The 20478-nt window shown below is 42.5% G+C and overlaps 2 non-coding genes across 2 annotated transcripts; one reads left to right on the top strand and one right to left on the bottom strand.

Annotated features, from left to right (window-relative positions):
• Positions 1-8110: 8110 nt before the first annotated feature.
• Positions 8111-8217, top strand: LOC112086269. The gene has a single exon (XR_002899391.1). It is a non-coding gene; the product is annotated as a small nucleolar RNA R71 (small nucleolar RNA).
• A 7436-nt stretch (positions 8218-15653) lies between these two features.
• Positions 15654-15760, bottom strand: LOC112086384. The gene has a single exon (XR_002899499.1). It is a non-coding gene; the product is annotated as a small nucleolar RNA R71 (small nucleolar RNA).
• Positions 15761-20478: the final 4718 nt, after the last annotated feature.

Consider the following 20478-nt stretch of genomic DNA (forward strand, 5'->3'; position numbering starts at 1 on the left):
GTTTTTGTTGACCTTTTTTGGGTCAAAACCTAGTTTGTCCTAGGTTGGCCCACCAAGAAACCCTACCTATAAATATGTTTTAGTCATTATCCAAGAGACAAGCTTTTATTCTCTTTGTTTTCTTTGCCTCTTTTGTGAAAAACCTAAACTTTGTAAGAGAGATCTTCATTTTATGGGTTGAATCAAGAGAGTAATTAGGGTTTAAAGCTGAAATCTATCATAATCCATCATCTCCATCTTCATTTTCCACCTCTATGTGAGTTTTAATCAGAGAGATTGAGAGATTTCAGTGTTTAAAGCTGCAAACCCATCACCATCTATCTTCTCCATCTCCATTTCTCACCATTAATCATGCCAATCTTCTCAACTTTCAAAGGTTTAAGAGATATTTGTATGATTAGTGAGTAGTTTAGTTTAATGAGGTTCTAGATGTGTAGGTTAGGGTGCTAAGGTGTTAGATTAGGAGTGCTTAGGGCTAGATTCATTGATTCATTTCTCTAAACAGATGTTCTCTAGGCTAGATCCTTGCACATCACTTGTGATCTAGATTCTGCGAATTTCATGCACCACAAGTATTTGATGAAATTCCTGAAAGAGCTGTATTAGAGGTTTAAGCATTTGCTGCATGATAATGTTTTGTTATTTGCTTGAATGATCTTTTAGAACTAATGCTCATTGATCTATATTTCACAAATGATGATTTGGTTTGAAAATGGATTAGTGTAGAGGTTAATGCCTTCATGAGAGGATTAATCTAGATTAGAGTTCTAAATCACTGGAATCATGTCTCATCATTGTCATTAGCATTCCTGATTTAGCATCAAAGCACCCTAGCCAACTATCATGTCTAGAATCTCATGCTTCCATCATTTCACATTCACATCACATCCTGTCATTTGCTTTGTTCTTGTTTGATCACTTCTTTAGTCATTAATCTTGTTTTAAGTTTTTAGTTGTCATTAATCATATCAAAACCTCACGTGTTTACTTGAATTGAGAAACTGATCACATAGCTTAGTGTCTATCACCACATTCTTGGATTGACAACCTCTTTTGTGCTACTTTGACAAGGGGATTGATAGCCTTAAGACCTAAAAAGTCTTGTCTATCATCATGCGAGTTGGGCACGAAGGATCCCAGGCCGCACGTTAACTCGCAATTCACACCGGCTTAGACATGCGGGTCATCAGGAAGTATCACCGGGTCGCAGCATGAGAGGAAGGATGAGATCGTGAAGAAGGGATTTATGTGCGACATAGGCCTGCGGGATTAGAGAAAGGAAGTCCCAAGTCGCACACAAGTTCGCGTTTTACACCAAGTTGGTCGTGCGGCTCGGCCACGGAAGTTCCAGCCCGCACAAGGAGAGAAAGGAGTCCGGTCAACGAGGAAAGGACAGCTCAAAGCCTTGACTGGTCAAAGTGGATACATTGACCACCAGTCCAAAGGCTGAACCTAGTCCCACACTCTCTCTTTCTCACCAAAACCACGAGTTTGCTCTCTTACCTCATTTTTCTCCATTGTTTTCATCATAACTCTCTCAATGCTCCACCAAATTCGTTGATTCAAAGTGCTCTGAGCTTGTTTTTGAGGTGTTAACATCATCCTGATAGCATTTCGAACTCGTTTGCATCATAATCCCAAGGTATTCACTCTGTTAAAACATCTTTTTCCATGTTCTTAAATGGTGATTTTTGAACTTCGAAGTGTGGAATCGATTTTGATAGGTTGTTTTAGACCTTGGGATTATTTTTATAAATGCTAGGGTGCTAGATAGTCATGGAAAACAGAGCACTTTCTTGGTGATTCATTGTTCTTGAGTTTTGAAAATTGTTGCAAGTTAATTCATGAAAAATCGATTTTTCTTGGAAAAGAAATGAACTTGTTTCCTGCTGAGTCCTTGCTTTGCACTCTTGTTTTTGCATTGCTATGAACTCATTGGACTGATGCTTGGCTTTAGAAACTTGTTCATGTGCTTTGGAAATCGATTTGTGCAACAAATTTTTTTCAAAATTTAGGAGAATTTTGTGAAACTTGATCTTGTGGTCATCTTGTTTTTGAGAAATTTATTGGCAAATGACTGAAAGAACCAACTCTCTAGCCAAAGGGCACTGCATCCAAGGACAAGGGTTTGGTCTCAGGGTCTTCACAGCCAAAAGGAAAAGGCCAAGGCATCAAGAAAAGCACAAAGCAAGGGAAAGTAGAACAAGTGAGCAGGAATTTTTCCATCCTTGATCAATTCCTCAACTACTCATGTCATTGTAGCACTTGAGGTATCAATCCAAATGGAGAGATTCTAGACACTAAGACTATGAGGATCAATTCTTAATCCAAGTCTAACTAAACAGATGAGTTGGTAACCAAGATTATCTAAAAGCATATAATAAAACAAGCAAGAGCAAACAAGCAGTAATTAAGAACTAAACAAGCAAGACAACAAAGCAAAGGCTCAAATTCAAATAAAGATAAAGCTAAACCTCTAGATGTGATCATTGATCAGGGTGCTTTCATTACTTAATTCATGATGCTAAGCAAACAATACAACACTTGCAATTCTTTAGTCTAGACTTCCAAAATAGATTAATTCATTCCCATGACAGAAATCCCTTTGCAAATTACTTAATCAAGACTAATTCCCATTAGTGAATAAGCAATCAACAAGCATAAGGTTCCAAGTCTAATATGACCAGACAGCCTCTTTGTGCATCAAAATAAGAGCTAAGGAAGACTGAATCTTATACAGAAAGATAAAGCAAGCATCAAATTCCAATGAACTTAGAACTCAAAGCAAGATCATTTCTTTCCCAAGACAATGACCACTATACTAATCAGCATTCAAACCTAACTCTCATTAGTGGTAATGATGATCAATATGCATTAATAAACAGTTCTAATATGTCATTTATGCTTCAAACAAACATTCCCATGGCATTCAAAACATAAACCCTAAGTTAGCTCATTCAGGCAATTCATCAAACACCTTTGGTGCATGAAATGCTTATGAACCCAGATTTCACTTTCTCAAGGAAATAAGGCATTAGGGACAGCTAACTATGGAAAGGAAATGAGAATCTAAAACCTAAACATCATAAATCAAACATCTAAGCACCCTAATCTACACACCTAGAAGCTTAAAAGATGACTACTTACTAATCATGCTTAACACACCTAATCTTTTGCAAGAGGTGATGTTAAACATGATTAGAAGCAAAGATAAGAAGAAAAGATGATAAGACACAGATTAAGATTGATTAAATCCTTGAGATATCTCTTAACAAAATCTGGGTTTTCACAAAAGAGTCAAAGAGAAACAAGAGAAAACAAAGCTTCGTCTGCTAGATAATGACTAAAACATATATATAGGTAGGGTTTCTTGATGGGCCAACCTAGAACAAACTAGGTATTGGTCCCAAAAAGGCCCATAAAAACGTCCTGGTTCGAGAATGTATCGACCAGATTTCAGTCGGTGCAGGAGGTCGATATTTCTTCGGCAATTTGAAAGTGGTTACACCGAGGCGCTACACCGGCTGAACTCACCGAGGTACGGCGTTAAGGATAGCTTCAGGGGATCAATACCGAGCAAGATTCAGTCGGTGCAGGACGTCGATATTTCTTTGGCATTTTGGCTTCCAAAAGTCAGCCAAAATCGTCAAGGTTCCAAGGTAATACCAACCTGATTTTCGTCGGTACTCCTTCTCGATATGAATGTAGACCGCTTGCACCAAATCCTTCATAAATCATTGCTCAGTGGTCCAAACCTTTATCGGTCAACTCCATGAGCCAGATCGCTCCTTCAGCTCCAACTTTGGTGAAGGAGTCGGGTTCAGATGACGTCGGCAAGGGCTCCGTTCCACCGGTTCTTTGATGCGCGTTGCTTTGGTCTTTTATCCGCTCCAAGACATGTACTGCTTCTTATCACCGTAACGTTCAGCTCACAACTCCAAATAGGACGATCTCAAGTGTTATGGAAACAAGACTCGACGCTCTTGATTCGATATGAAGACTACAGAGGCTGAATCGTGGTGCAAGTCCTTCTTTTCAGGTGATAAAGTTGAGGGATCGTCGGCTCCATAACACTTGTCCGAGTCTGATGCACATAAGGTAATGGTCTCTATGGCTTTTGTCCCAATTGCTCCCAATTAGCCCCAAATGACCTGTAAACACTCCAAAAGTGCAAAACTCTCTAGGACCTAATGCAATTCTTAACTAAAGACAAAAGCAAAGACAAATATATGTAAAACTACCTAAATATATGCATGAAACTCAATATTTGGACAAAAATGCAATCCTAAACATGACAAAATATGAGTATATCAACTCTCCCACATTTGTCCTTTGCTTGTCCTCAAGCAAACAAGAACAAATGAGAGAGAGAGGTTGAATGCATGGGAGTTCATATTTCCTTTGAGAAAAGTGACCACTAAGAGAATTCAAGTTCATGCTCAATATGCAATGCAAAACCATACTTTGATGTATCAACTCAAAAGGTAATCTCCACAAGTTCTCCTATTCCTCAACTCTTTAACATTCATTAAGTTTTTTACCAAGTGGATCAAATGATGCATTGCTTAAACTAACAGAGTTTGGGTTGGGTGAGGTTATGAGACTAAAATGATCTCATCAATGCTTGAGTGGGTTCAATGCAGCAAAAGGATCTCTCTATGAATGACCAAACTTTGGCAGAATGCTAAAGGTAAAAGGCAACCTATGCATACAAGGGCAAGGACTCATCCCACCCCCCACTCTACTCAAAGTTTCCTCACTTGCTTACTTTTCACACTCATTCTTCTCTCACTAGGGGATTCTCTTTTCCTTTTCATACACAAGTCTTGGAGTTCAAACTTTACACAGCTCTTTTTCACTTTCTTTTGTAACCTCTAGCCTCTTTTTCTTTTCTTTCTTTTTAAAACATTTGAGCTCTTTGGCTTCTTTTCTTTTCTTTTCACTTAGAGGCTAGACTCTTTCTTTGCAAAACACTAGAGCTCACTTTCTTTGACTCAAAACTCCAAAACTGATTTCTTTTCTTTTTCTATCCCCTAGTTCTCACCATTCTCCTTTTATTTCCACTAATCTCTCCATTTTCCACTCACCAACAAGTATTCCCGCACACTTAGCTCTCGCCAAATCTCTCAGCTCCTTGATGATGGAACTTACCACTCAATGAGACTTGCCCTTGTCACCCTAAACCTAACACTTTCTGCTAAGTTTGGTCCAAGGTGGCCTCTCAATCACACACAAAAATTTGGCTTGAAAGAAGGATGGGTTCAGGGTGAGGAAAACTGATATATTATGCAGATTCAGCTATTTGAGTTAAGGAAGAGGATGGTAAAAACAGGATTCTAGCTCAAATATGTATTATAGGTATCCACAAGCTTATTCAAACAATGCATCACAAGATAATTTCAAGTCAAGTTCAAGGTTTTCACTTATTAGAGTTGAGTTCAATTCAAACTTGTTTCTCAGGTTCAGATCATTTCAAGCTTTGCAAGCACATAAATCATTTCAAGCTTTGCAAGCCAAATCGGTCTGTAAACCATCCGTTGCGTTCAATCTTTGAAGCGATCTTGCAGTCATATTGACGTGAATCAACTTGGTGTGGAGGTCGGTGTGCTTCTAAGTTTTCTCCTTTCTTGCACCGAGGTCTTGCACCGAGCTGAATCTCCTCGGTGTGGAGCAAGACTTGGATTCTTCATGCACCACACCGACCTCATTTTACTTGGTGTGGTGCTCGATATTCTCTCGGCTTTTCCTTCCTGTTTACACCGAGCAAGTGCACCAAATGAAATCATGTCGGTGTGGAACAAGGCTTGGCACCTTCTGCACTGCACCGACCTCATTATTCTCGGTGCGGTGGTCGATATTTTCTCGACATCTCCTTCTTGTTTACACCGAGCAAACACACCAAGAGATATCATGTCGATATAAATGCATTCCTCAGCCGATTTTTCATCCTTTCTCTTCTCCAATACTTTCAAAACTGCACCTGGACCTCTCTAAAACCTGAACACACTTGAACAAAAGATTAAAACATCCTAAAAACAACCAAAGAAAGCAAGAAAAGAAACTATATACAAGGATAGGCTTAGGGTGTCTCCCAAGAGCACTTTGTTTAAAGTCACTAAGTTTGACTTCTTACACTCTTTTTAGTGAGGGAGAGGAGGAGCTTTGATGCTCCTTGTCTTGTCCATGAATTCAAGCATGAGGTCCTTGTTCATCAGCTCTTGGACACCATCAGATCCTTTGTCTTTGAACTCTGGTGTGAGGATAGCTCTGAATTTGGCAAATGGTCTTGATCTTCCATTGCCTTTAACCTTGTATAAAACAGCTCCACCATCAAACTTTAAGGAGTGAGAGTTAAGACTTGAGAAGATGACTCAAGAGTGAATGGTCTGGTTCTTGGTGGGTTCTTGTCTTGAGACCCTGAGCCATTTCCTTTGTTGCTGCTGATCTCCTTCTCACTTGGTGTAGGAGATAGAGATTCCAAGCAAGCTTCATCATCACTAAAGAAATCCCCTTCAAACTCGACATCAGGTCTTATTAGAGATTATTTCTTTTTCTCAACAGATGCAAGGGGTTGAGCTTCTTCTATAGTTCCAATACTCCCCACATACATCATCCCATAGCGTTTCAACTCATCAGAATCATCAGATATAACTCCAAAAAACCCAGCAAGAGGAGGCTTAAGAGGATAAGATACTTCATCATCTCCCTTAGCAAGCACCACTCTTTGAGTATCAAAGTCCATCCTTGCTCCTGTGGTGTTCAGAAATGGAGTTCCAAGAAAAAGAGGTAGCTTTTTTGTCTTCTTCATCTTCATAACTACAAAATCTGTTGGAACTGTGCATTCACCAATTTTCAATGGGTAGTCTTCAAGGATTCCATATGGTTTCTTTGAGGATGAATCTCCAAAGGTGATTGACATGGGGTGATGCTTAAGACTCTTGATCTCTAGTCTTTCCACCATGTCTAAAGACATTACACTGATGCTTGATCCAGAATCACACAAAGCATTCTCCGCTTTCAAGTTTCCAAGAGAGCATGAGATGGAGAACTTTCCTGGGTTGCCTAGCTTGGGAATAAATTTGGGTTTCAACCTTGTTGAACCAGTGCTAGAGACTCCATCAGATGCCCTTCCTTGAACCATTCTCTGATCCTTTCCTTCAGCAATCTCAGAATCATTCTTTATCATATCAAAACAAGCTGCCTCCCTACCTTCTTTCTCAATGTCCTCATTGAGATCACAGAACAGGAACTCAAACTCATCTATGATGGCGTCATCCTCATCTTTTGTCAGGCATTTTTCACTTGAGACATTGCCATTGAGAAGATCCTCAATTTCTTGGACAGCAGCATGATTCTCATCATTTGAGAGGATTGCATTACAGTATTCTGTTTGATGTGCAATTGATGTCCCTGGTAAAGATCTTTGAGCTTGAGAACTGCAGTGGCCCTTGTTGTTCTCTAGAGTCTTGACCTTGGAAGCCAAGGTTGAAAGTTGAGTTAGAAGATCAGAATAAGTGCAATCCACCTTTTTGTTAATCTCTGTCATTTTCTTTTTGAAGTCCATGGCACCACTTGCTTGACCTTTGAGGATTTTGCTGGAGCAGGTTCTGAACTTCTTTATCCTTATTCCCTGAGCCTGTTGGAGACTTTGTTGTTGGGGAGGGACAAAACCTTGTTGTTGAGTGTTTTGAGGATAGAAGTTCTGGTTTGGGGGATTCTTGTAGTAGGTAAAGCCCTTTTGGTAACCTTGTTGGCCACCTACAAAGTTCACCTCAGCTGTGATGTCTTCCCTTTGAAATGTGTCTTGAAACACATGATTCACATCTCTAACAAAGTTGGCTGACTGATGAGAAGCTAAGAGAAGTGTGAAGCTTCTCATTGAGAGACTTGATGTTTTCCTTGTCCTTTCCTCTTCAGCACTCACAGCTCCTCTTGAATTCCTTTCAAAGTCTGATCCATAAAGCTCATCACTTTGAGCTACATTCTCCACTAGGGTCATGGCATCATTGACTTCCTTGGTCATGAAATTACCATTTGAAGCTGTGTCCAAGAGGAGTCTGACCTTGGTAAAGCACCTCTGTAGAAGGTACTTAGCAGCCGAGCATCTGAGAATCCATGGTGAGGGCATTGCATGGTATAACCTCTAAATCTTTCCCAAGCCTCACAAAATGATTCATGGTTCTTCTGAATGAAACTTGAGATTTCATTTCTTAACCTTGCTGGTCTTAATGAAGAGAAGAACTTGGTTAGAAATGCTCTTTTGCATTGCTCCCATGTTGTGACTAATCCTTGAGGTAGAGACTTTTCCCACTGATGAGCTTTGTCTTCTAGAGAAAAAGGGAATAGCCTCAGCTTGAAACTGTCCTCAGTCACTCCATTCATCTTAGTTAGATCACAAATTCTATCAAAGTTATCAATGTGATCTAATGGATCTTCTACTGCCAAGGCATGGTACTTGTTTGATTGCACCATGTTGATCAAGCCAGATTTGATCTCAAAATCGTTTTCAGGTGTAGGAGCTTGAATCCCATGTCTCTGGCCCTGAGTATTGTCCTCATCACCAGCTCCCACAACTGTTATTGGAAGTGGTGCTGTACCCTCTTGCTGAGACTGGTGGTTTCCATTACAACCATGAGCCTGTTGCCCTTGATCCATACCCAACCTCTCAATGTGCTCAGCTCTTTCTCTTTGTCTTCTTTCTTCACTTCTGGTGTTCATACACCTGAAAACAAAGACAACACTTGAAAGGTAATCAGTAAAACAAAAGAAAATGACTTGATCTCAAGAAGATCCAAAGTCCTAATGCTAGAATGAATCCCCAATTGGCAACGGCGCCAAATTGATAGCAGGAATTTTTCAATCGTTGATCAATTCCTCAACTACTCATGTCATTGTAGCACTTGAGGTATCAATCCAAATGGAGAGATTCTAGACACTAAGACTATGAGGATCAATTCTTAATCCAAGTCTAACTAAACAGATGAGTTGGTAACCAAGATTATCTAAAAGCATATAATAAAACAAGCAAGAACAAACAAGCAGTAATTAAGAACTAAACAAGCAAGACAACAAAGCAAAGGCTCAAATTCAAATAAAGATAAAGCTAAACCTCTAGATGTGATCATTGATCAGGGTGCTTTCAATACTTAATTCATGATGCTAAGCAAACAATACAACACTTGCAATTCTTTAGTTTAGACTTCCAAAATAGATTAATTCATTCCCATGTCAGAAATCTGTTTGAAAATTACTTAATCAAGACTAATTCCCATTAGTGAATAAGCAATCAACAAGCATAAGGTTCCAAGTATAATATGACCAGACAGCCTCTTTGTGCATCAAAATAAGAGCTAAGAACGACTGAATCTTATACAGAAAGATAAAGCAAGCATCACATGTTATCAAATTCCAATGAACTTAGAACTCAAAGCAAGATCATTTCTTTCCCAAGACAATGACCACTATACTAATCAGCATTCAAACCTAACTCTCATTAGTGGTAATGATGTTCAATATGCATTAATAAACAGTTCTAATATGTCATTTATGCTTCAAACAAACATTCCCATGGCATTCAAAACATAAACCCTTAAGTTAGCTCATTCAGGCATTTCATCAAACACCTTTGGTGCATGAAATGCCTATGAACCCAGATTTTACTTTCTCAAGGAAATAAAGCATTAGGGACAGCTAACTAAGGAAAGGAAATGAGAATCTAAAACCTAAACATCATAAATCAAACATCTAAGCACCCTAATCTACACACCTAGAAGCTTAAAAGATGACTACTCACTAATCATGCTTAACACACCTAATCTTTTGCAAGAGGTGATGTTAAACATGATTAGATGCAAAGATAAGAAGAAAAGATGATAAGAAACAGATTAAGATTGATTAAATCCTTGAGATATCTCTTAACAAAATCTGGGTTTTCACAAAAGAGGCAAAGAGCAACAAGAGAAAACAAAGCTTTGTCTTCTAGATAATGACTAAAACATATATATAGGTATGGTTTCTTGATGGGCCAACCTCGAACAAACTAGGTATTGGTCCCAAAAAGGCCCACAAAAACGTCCTGGTTCGAGAATGTATCGACCAGATTTCAGTCGGTGCAGGAGGTCGATATTTCTTCGGCAATTTGAAAGTGGTTACACCGAGGCGCTACACCGGCTGAACTCACCTCGGTGCAGGATTCAGTCGGTGCAGGACGTCGATATTTCTTCGGCATTTTGGCTTCCAAAAGCCAGCCAAAATCGTCAAGGTTCCAAGGTAATACCAACCTGAGTTTCGTCAGTACTCCTTCTCGATATGAATGTAGACCGCTTGCACCAAATCCTTCATAAATCCTTGCTCAGTGGTCCAAACCTTAATCGGTCAACTCCATGAGCCAGATGGCTCCTTCAGCTTCAACTTTGGTGAAGGGTTTGGGTTCAGATGACGTCGGAAAGGGCTCTGTTTCACCGGTTCTTTGATGCGCGTTGCTTTGGTCCTTTATCCGCTCCAAGACATGTACTGCTTCTTATCGCCGTAACTTTCAGCTCACAACTCCAAATAGGACGATCTCAGGTGTTATGGAAACTAGACTCGATCCTCTTGATTCGGTATGAAGACTACAGAGGCTGAATCGTGGTGCAAGTCCTCCTTGTCAGGTGATAAAGTTGAGGAATTGTTGGCTCCATAACACTTGTCCGAGTCTGATGCACATAAGGTGATGGTCTCTCCATGGCTTTTGTCCCAATTGCTCCCAATCAGCCCCAAATGACCTGTAAACACTCCAAAAGTACAAAACTCTCTAGGACCTAATGCAATTCCTAACTAAAGACAAAAGCAAAGACAAATATATGTAAAACTACCTAAATGTATGCATGAGACTCAATATTTGGACAAAACTGCAATCCTAAACACGACAAAATATGAGTATATCAAGCGCCGAAAAGGACAAGGCATGAAGAGAAAGCATTGCTGGTTGCCTCTGGTTCCAAGAAGAGAGGGAAACAATTGGTTGTGGTATCTGATGATGAACAGACTGAGAGTGGCTCAAGCAGCTCAGCTGGAGGCTCCCAAGGCACCATTGAAGAGGCATCAAAGAGGATCAAGAAAACTGAACCAGAAACACCTGATTATCTGGCCAAGTTTCAACAGATGGGGATCCAGCAAGGGAGGTTCCCTGATGTGGACTTTCTGAAGAAGATTGGCATCTATGAAGATGTCAAAACTTTACTTGGGAACATGCGCATTGAATCACTCTTGGAGATGAGAGAGACCGCATATTAAGAGGAGTCTCAAGAGTTCTTGGCTTCTTTTGATGCTTTTATGTACTACCCAAGGGATTCAAGGATTCTTCAAGGGGATGGTCTTGGATACATGGAGTTTACTGTGAAAGGAAAGGAATACAGAGTGTCATTCAGGGAATTGAATGAGATATTTGGGTATTCAGCGCCTAAAAACGTTCCCCTCTCCAACCAGATTGGTCTTAGAAAGGAAGATATTCAGGCTCTATAGAGATCAATAGCTTATGGGAAGTACACAGCTGGAGCAGCTAAGTCCTCTTGGATAAAGAATCCAGTGCTGAGATAAGTCCACAAGATCCTCTCTCACAGCTTCTTCTTCAAGCTTGATGTTGGGAGAGTTCATATAGGTGATCTGAATCTCCTTGGTGTGGGCCTGAAACAGTTGATGCCAACTCATGAAGATGGGAAGCCCTATGAAGGATATGCTTACACACCTTGCCTTGCCTCTCAATTAGCAAGGTCTTTGATGTTCTACAAAAAGTGCATTTGGGGTTCAACAAAGAAGGATGCAAAGATGGCCCATGGATGGGTTGTAACAAAGATCTTGAAGGCAAGGGGGTACAGGTTCAAGGAGAACAAGGCAAGGTTTGATCTGATTACTGAAGCCCATTTGTGTAAGATTGGTTTCTTTCAAGGAAGAGTTGGAGCCAAGCTGGTTTACAACTTCAAGTCCTTCATTGATGAGCCAGTCCAGACTCTCCTGCCCAATCCATCCATCACCACAGTCCATGTAAAGAGGAACATTCACTTCTACTTGCTGAAGGAAGAGCTGTACATTGTCCAAACTGATCCACCAATCCTCAAGTACAAGAAAGCTTGCAGAGAAGAAGCCTACAAGGAAAGGAAAGAAACCGCTGAAGATGCTACCACAAGTGCTGCTGGTGCTGGAGATGATGGTCTGCCTCCACCTCAAAAACGTTATGGTGGAAACAGATATCACTTTGATGATTACAACTGGGAGGAGCCAGGCACTTCAGGGTTTAGAGCTCAACAAAAGATCGGTGTCCTCTGATATGTCTATATTTTACATCATTTAGAGTGCATTTTAGAGTCCTCATCATGTTTTTTCCCATGTAAATTGAGTCTTTAGGCATGAAAATAGGATTTAGGGCTTGCATTATGTCCCAAAGAGTTTTGCATGTTTTGAAGTCCTTATCAGGTGCTTTGGGAGTCATTTGGAGCCTAAGAAGAGGAGCAGAGAAGAAGACGGTGAAGAAAAAGGTCAAAAATGGTGAAAACCGCTTGGAGGAATTTCTCGGCCAAATCGCGTACCGGACGGACAGAAACCTCGGCCAAAATCCTTACCGATCGTTCAACCTCGACCAAAAAGCTTACCGATCGCTCAGCACCGACCAAAGTCAGCCTGGGTCGAAGATCAGGTGTAAATACCGCGGGTTGAGTTTTTGGCCGAGGCGAAGGAATTTTTACGACCAAAAAAAGCTTACCGCGGTACACAGCCCTCGGCCATTTTCCTTACCGCGGGAAGCTTTTCTCGACCAAAATTTGTCCTTGTCCGCGCGTTTCAAAGATCAGCAATCCGGGGAACCTTCCGGTCCGAACCAGTTGGCGGGGTCTTCAGCAAAGTTGGAGATAATCAAACAAAGATCCCAGAACAGTTGGAATCATCCAATTCGGACCAGTGGGGAGAAAGATACAGCTTCCGGAAGATGCACCAACATTACGCGCATCCGAGAACCGAACGGTGGAGTACAAAGATCACGGCGGACGGAGCCTTTCCGGACCAAATCAGCTTGCCCGGTCTTCATCAAAGTTTGAGATCTGTGAAAGACCTTTTCAGAACAGTTGGGATCGCTCAATTCGGAGCAGTGGTTTGAGAGATAAAGTCTCCGGAGTTCACATCGGTCTAAAAAGCTTATTTTCTGGTGATTCCAATGCGGTTCAAAGATGTGAAATCCAGGAAACCCTCCGCTTCCCAAGCTCCGACGGTTTCTTCACCAAAGTTCGAGCTTATTGAGTCATCTTGACTATGGAACTGGTCTCAGAGCATTTGGAGTCGTGGGTTGAAAGTTACTGTTTTCGGGAGGTGACATGGTCGATACGAACCCAAATATGTTGCGATACGCGCTAAGTGTTTTCTCAGGGCTCGGCATCGTTACCTCGACATCGGCCAAGTCAAGGCTCATATTTTGGGAGTATTCTGAACTAGGCCTCGTGCTGACGCCTCGGCACGTTGGAATCAAGGCATGCACACGTAAAAAATGAAGCTGGAAACGACTAAGTGTTGAACGTGCACCTCGGCGCAATGACCTCGGCGTGCATGCCGGCCCCTGTTCGCTCAAAACCCTCGACTACCAAGCGCCTCGGCATTTCATGCCGAGGTCCATTGTCACGAACCCAGAATCAAGAACAAAGCTGCCCAAGAACACACACGTGAAGATGGATCGAAGACTAGGGTTCATGCATGTTCTTGACGTGTTCTTCACAAGATCTTCATTTGGATCTGGACTCACGTGCACTCCTCGACATGAAGACCCCGGCTTCACTCTCCGACACACCGTGGCACTCACCCATCAACCCAAGAACGCGGTTCAGTACCCGGTTTGTCCGGGCTGACCCGCGACACTTTACCTTTGCTATATATACATTTTGAGACTAAAAACCTAATCATCTTATCTCTTATCTGTTTTTGGCTTTAAGAACTTACCTCTTTTGTGAAACTTGATCAGTCTAATCCGATATCTCGTTTTTGCATCAGAAATCTTGTTCTTTCTTTATTTTCTTTTGTCATCTATCATTAAACTCCTCATCATGACTAGCTACACGTCTTGCAAAAGACTTAATGAGCTCGTTATGATTAGTGAGTAGTCGTTTAAGCGGCTTTAGATGAGTAGATTAGGGTGCTTTCAAGGTAGATTAGTGGGTTTAGGTGTCTAGTCTTGCATGTTTCATTCCTTAACCGACGAGATCTCTAGGCTGGATCCAAGCACATCACTTGAGGTTCAGATCTGAGACATATCTCGCATCAAAAGTGTTTGTAGAAATGTCTGAACCACTCGGTTAAGGGTTTAAGAGTCTTTCATCGCAGGGTTGATAGTTTGTTCTCTTAAATGACATTTTTGAACTGATTCTTATTGCTGATTGATTCGATGCTTCTCAAAAGACATTTTTGGTATGAAGGAGAATCAGTTTAGATGCTTAATACTTTCATGAGAGGATTAACATGCCTTGAGTTCAAAGTTAAATGAAACCGCTTGATGTTTTGACTCATTAACCAACTAGTTGAACTTGGAAGCACCCGAGTCAAGTATCTCGTCTAAAGTCCCTTGCTTTATTGCATATTATCATCATCTGAATCGTTTAGTTATTATTTGCATCCTGTCTCTGTCTAGATCTAATCATTTGCTTTACCTTTCATGCTTAGTCGTTTGTTACGTAGCTTAGTTCAAAACCTTCACCTTTTGTCTTTACTTAAATGAACAAACATCATAGTCTAGTGTCTCGTTGACTTGTCTGGATTGATACCTCTTTGTGCTACTTCGACAAAGGGGATTGATAGCCATGAGACCTAAAAAGTCTTATCTATCAATTGGCGCCGTTGCCAACTTGTCGGAGCATTAGTCTTTTGTTTGTTCTTGAGTTCAAGATTTTACCTTTCTTTGTTTTACTAACTTCCTTGCAAGTTCTTGTGTTGCTTTCAGGTGCATGAAAACCAGGTCTCGGAGCACAGAACCGCCTCTACCGTATGACGACAACATCAACCGGATTGAGAGGCGAGCTCGCGAGAGGGAACGGCATTTTGAAAGGCTTGGAATGGCAGAACAGCAATGGATCGAGCAACAGGCTCAAGAAACCGAGCACCAGGCTCATGCTAATCAGGCGCAGGCAGGCAGGAATGAACAACAAGCTTATGTTAACCAACAACAGGCTCAGAGGAACGAAAGGCTTGCTCAGCAAAACCAACAACAAGCTAATAGAAACGAGCAACAAGCCCACCATGTTCATCCGCCACCGCCACAAGCTCAGAGACAACCTCATCCGGTCTTTGTTGGAGAGAACGACCGAGCTAATGCGCACCAATACCGAGCTGGGATTCAAGCTCCACCAGTTCAAAATAACAACTTTGAAGTTAAAGCTTCCCTCCTCAACATGGTGCAGAACTCAAAGTTCCACGGTCTAGCCGGAGAAGACCCTCTTGAGCATCTAGATCAGTTTGATCGGGTTTGCGACCTAACCAAGATCAATGGTGTCTCGGAAGATAGCTTCAACCTACGCTTGTTCCCATTCAGCCTCGGTGATAAAGCTCACCAGTAGGAAAAGAACCTCCCGAGGGGTTCTATACAAACCTGGGAGCAGTGTAAACTGGCGTTCTTATCAAAGTTCTTTTCCACATCACGCACGGCTAAGCTCAGAAACCAGATCTCAAGCTTCACGCAGCACAATAACGAGAGCTTTAGCGAGGCTTGGGAACGGTTTAGAAGTTACACTAACCAATGCCCACACCACGGCTTCTCAGAGGCATCCCTCTTGAGTACTTTATACCGAGGTGCACTCCCCAAGATCAGAAACCAACTCGATACAGCTGCAAATGGAAATTTTCTTGGGAAGGAGATCAATGCGGCAATGGAACTAGTCGAAAACCTAGCCATGTCTAATGATACTTATGGCGACGACTTTGATAGAGTAAACCGAACAGAGGGCTCCAATGAAGAACAGCGTATGAAAAAGGATATCAGAGAGCTTCAGAGCAAGCTTGACAAAGTTCTGATGGCGACTCAAAAGCCAATACACTTTGTAGGCGAGTTTGATGAGCAAGAGCCAAGTTTTAACAATGTTAATGAAGATGGTCTAACTCAAGAGGAGCTGAACTACATAGGGAATCAGCAGAGGTATCAGCGGTTTAACAACTACAACAGTAACCCAAACCTCTCATACAGAAACCCGAATGTAGCTAACCCTCAAGACCAAGTGTACCCTGCTCAGCAACAACAACAAAGCTACGCTCAAAAGGCTCCTTATCAGAATACCTTCCAGCCCAAGCAACAGTTTAGTGGGCAACAGCACGGCTACACTCAGCAGAATCAAGCGGCTCAGGGTAACAACTTCACCAACCAACCGCAGCATCACAAGTTTCCACCAGGGTTCAATCCGCAGCCGATGGGTAATCAGCAACAGAATCAGAGAACGGGTCAGAACCAGCTGGGGAACGATGTCTGTGGGATCTTACAGCAACTGTTACAGGGTCAGCAGAGAGTTGAGAGCCAGCACGCGACAATGCAGCAAGACATTAGAGAGCTTAAGCAAAATCAAGCCTCTACATCATCCCGAGGCCCGGCTTTACCAGGTAAACCGGAGCCAAACCCCAAGGAGTATGTGAACGCCATTACATTGAGGAGTGGTAAAGAACTACAAGCCCCAACGCCTAAGACTACGCTCATTGAGGCCAATGAGCAATCAGAGGGGGAGGCAGCCTCAGGTGATGCGTGTAAAGAAGCGGATTTTGAGAAAGAACCGATCAAGGACAACGGAAAAGAGGTGGAAAAGACAACTGAGCTCGAAAAGCCATACGTTCCACCACCACCTTACCAACCCAAGATACCGTTCCCAGGGCGTTTCAAGAAGAAAATCTTAGACAAAGCCAAAGCGGTCTTTGAGAAACACTTGGAGAACACGCAACTCACCTTACCCATTATAGATGCTTTCTTAGCTATACCACAGCTTGGGAAGTTTCTAAAGGATGCGATCCTCAACAAGACAAAGGAGCTCCAGGGTATGGTAATACTGAGCCATGAATGCAGCGCCATAATACAAAGGAGGTCTATACCAAGGAAGCTATCCGATCCGGGCAGCTTTACCTTACCGTGTGCTTTAGGTCACTTGAAGTTCTCAAACTGCTTGTGTGATCTAGGAGCTTCTGTGAGCCTAATGCCATACACGGTGGCGAAGAGGTAGGGATACAAGAGTTAAAAGCCGGCCAAGATCTCTCTTATACTAGCTGATAGATCGGTTCGCTTGCCGGTGGGTTTGCTTGAGGATTTACCTTTAAGGATCGGTGAGATAGAAATCCCCACGGACTTCATAGTTCTTGAGATGGACGAGGAACCATTGGACCCTATCATCTTGGGCCGACCGTTCCTAGCGACCGCAGGAGCCATTATAGATGTGAGAGGAGGAATGATTGAACTACACATCGGTTCCGAGCATATGAAGTTCAATGTGAAAGAGATGATGAAGAAACCGACTATTGGAGGTCAGGTTTTCTATGTGGAAGTGATGGAGGAGCTAGCTGATGAGCTCCTGGCAGAGTTGAACGCAGAGGATCCGTTACAAGTGGTCCTTACACGTGAACAAAGCGAGCACAGGTACTTGAACGAGGAAAGCGAGGTATACAAGCAACTATTGGACCAACCGAAGGAACTTGGAGCTGAGGCTAGGTTTTTGGCACTCAGGAAGAGTGGCCTTGACATCTTAGACAGCGAGGGGTCCATGGGAACAGAGGAGACACCTCGGGATATCATGGCCGTGGCAACTCATATCGAGGCCGATGATAATCCGCGCGAGAACAAGGAAAAAGCCGAGGAAGCTGTTCCGGGCCAATGTAGCTTTGATACCGATTGGAATGAGGCAGACGCTCCCCCTGTTGAGCTCAAGCCTCTACCAACAGGGCTCAGGTATGCGTTCTTAGGCTTGAACTCCACTTTCCCTGTGATCATAAACGATAGTTTGCTTGAACATGAAGAACGTGCATTGCTTAATGAAATCAAGAAATTCAGGAGAGCAATAGGGTATTCCTTGGCCGACATAAGAGGAATCTCTCCTGATATATGCACTCACCGGATCCACCTGGAGGACCAAGCCATGTCCTCTATTGAGCACCAACGTCGCCTTAACCCGAACCTCAAAGAGGTGGTTAAGAAGGAGATACTAAAGCTCCTTGAGGCAGGGATCATATATCCAATCTCTGACTCTCGGTGGGTATCTCCTGTGCACGTTGTGCCCAAGAAAGGTGGTATCACGGTGGTAAAAAATGATAAGGATGAACTCATAGCCCAAAGAACTATAACCGGCCATCGCATGTGCATTGACTATAGGAAATTGAATACTGCATCAAGAAAAGATCATTTCCCTTTACCATTCATTGATCAAATGCTTGAACGGTTAGCCAATCATCCTTATTTCTTTTTTCTCGATGGATACTCTGGATTCTTCCAAATACCAATAGATCCAAGAGACCAAGAGAAAACAACATTCACTTGCCCTTACGGCACTTATGCTTATAGGAGAATGCCTTTCGGTTTGTGTAATGCACCGGCCACTTTTCAAAGATGTATGATGCACATTTTCTCTGATCTAATTGAAGAGAAAGTCTAGGTGTTTATGGATGATTTCTCCGTATACGGCTCCTCTTTTTCCGAATGTCTTGCTAATCTTTCTCAGGTTCTAAAGAGATGTGAGGAGCATAGGCTTGTATTGAATTGGGAGAAGTGTCATTTCATGGTACAAGAAGGTATTGTCTTGGGGCACAAGGTATCAGAGAAGGGTATTGAGGTGGACAAGGCCAAAATCGAGGTAATGGTGAACCTACAAGCTCCGAATTCTGTAAAAGGGATAAGAAGCTTTCTTGGGCACGCTGGGTTCTATAGGCGGTTCATTAAGGATTTCTCCAAGATAGCTAGGCCTTTAACTAGGCTATTGTGCAAAGAGGTGGAGTTTATCTTTGATGAAGAGTGTGAGGAAGCGTTTAAGAGGATCAAGGAGGCTTTGATCAGTGCACCAATTGTACAAGCTCCCGATTGGTCTTTACCATTCGAAGTGATGACTGATGCATCTGACTATGCCGTGGGAGCTGTCTTGGGGCAGAAGAAAGATAAGAAACTCCATGTGATTTACTATGCCAACCGCACCTTGGACTCAGCTCAAGAAAAGTATGCAACCACCGAGAAGGAAATGCTTGCCATTGTGTTTGCATTTGACAAATTCAGGAGGTACTTAGTTGGATCAAAGGTCACGGTCTACACTGATCACGCGGCCTTGAGGTACTTGATGTCTAAAAAGGATGCTAAGCCGAGGCTTTTGAGATGGGTCCTATTGCTCCAAGAGTTCGACATGGAGATACTTGACAAGAAAGGCATAGAAAATGGGGCCGCAGATCATCTCTCAAGGCTGAGGATTGAAGAAAAGGTCCCCATAGACGATGCTTTACCTGAGGAACATCTCATGCTGGTACGGTCTTACTTAGAGGTGGAAGAGGCCAACACGATCAAGGAAAGAAGCCTCCCATGGTTCGCGGATCTTGTGAACTACCTGTCTTGCGGTTTAGAGCCACCGGATCTTGATGCCTATCAGAGGAAAAAGTTCTTTAGAGATGTGATGAGATATCATTGGGATGAGCCGTATCTTTACGTGCTTAACAAGGACCATCTCTATAGGCGATGCTTGGCCGAAGAAGAGATTCATCCGGTGCTACAAGAATGCCACGGTTCAGCGTACGGTGGTCACTTAAGTGCATTCAAGACGGTTGCCAAAGTTTTGCAAAGCGGCTTTTGGTGGCCGACTATGTTCAAGGACGCTCAAGATGTGGTATCGAGATGCGAGGCTTGTCAAAGGCACGGTAACATATCCAAGAGGAATGAGATGCCCCAAAACCCAATCTTTGAAGTCGAGGTCTTCGACTGTTGGGGCATTGACTTCATGGGTCCCTTTGTGAGTTCATACGGAAATCAGTACATCCTTGTCGCGGTGGACTATGTGAGTAAGTGGGTCGAGGCTGTTGCATCCCCAACCAACGATTCAAAAGTGGTGGTAAAGCTTTTTAAAAGTATCATTTTCCCACGGTTTGGAGTTCCAAGAGTAGTAATCAGTGATGGGGGAAGCCACTTTATCAATAAGACTCTTGAGAGTCTTTTGAAGAAGCATGGGGTAAAGCACAAGGTGGCCACACCTTATCATCCGCAGACTAGTGGTCAAGTGGAGGTCTCTAACCGACAGATAAAGGCTATTTTGGAGAGGACCGTGAGCTCATCTAGAAAGGATTGGAGCAAGAAACTTGATGATGCTTTGTGGGCTTACAGAACCGCGTACAAGACCCCCATTGGAACCTCACCGTTTAACTTGCTCTATGGGAAAAGCTGTCATCTACCGGTTGAGTTGGAATACAAAGCATTGTGGGCAGTGAAACTTCTTAACTTTGACATCAAGACTGCACAAGAGAAGAGGGTTTTACAACTTC

Source organism: Eutrema salsugineum, unplaced genomic scaffold, assembly GCF_000478725.1.
Source record: "Eutrema salsugineum unplaced genomic scaffold, Eutsalg1_0 scaffold_21, whole genome shotgun sequence".
NCBI lineage: Eukaryota > Viridiplantae > Streptophyta > Magnoliopsida > Brassicales > Brassicaceae > Eutrema > Eutrema salsugineum.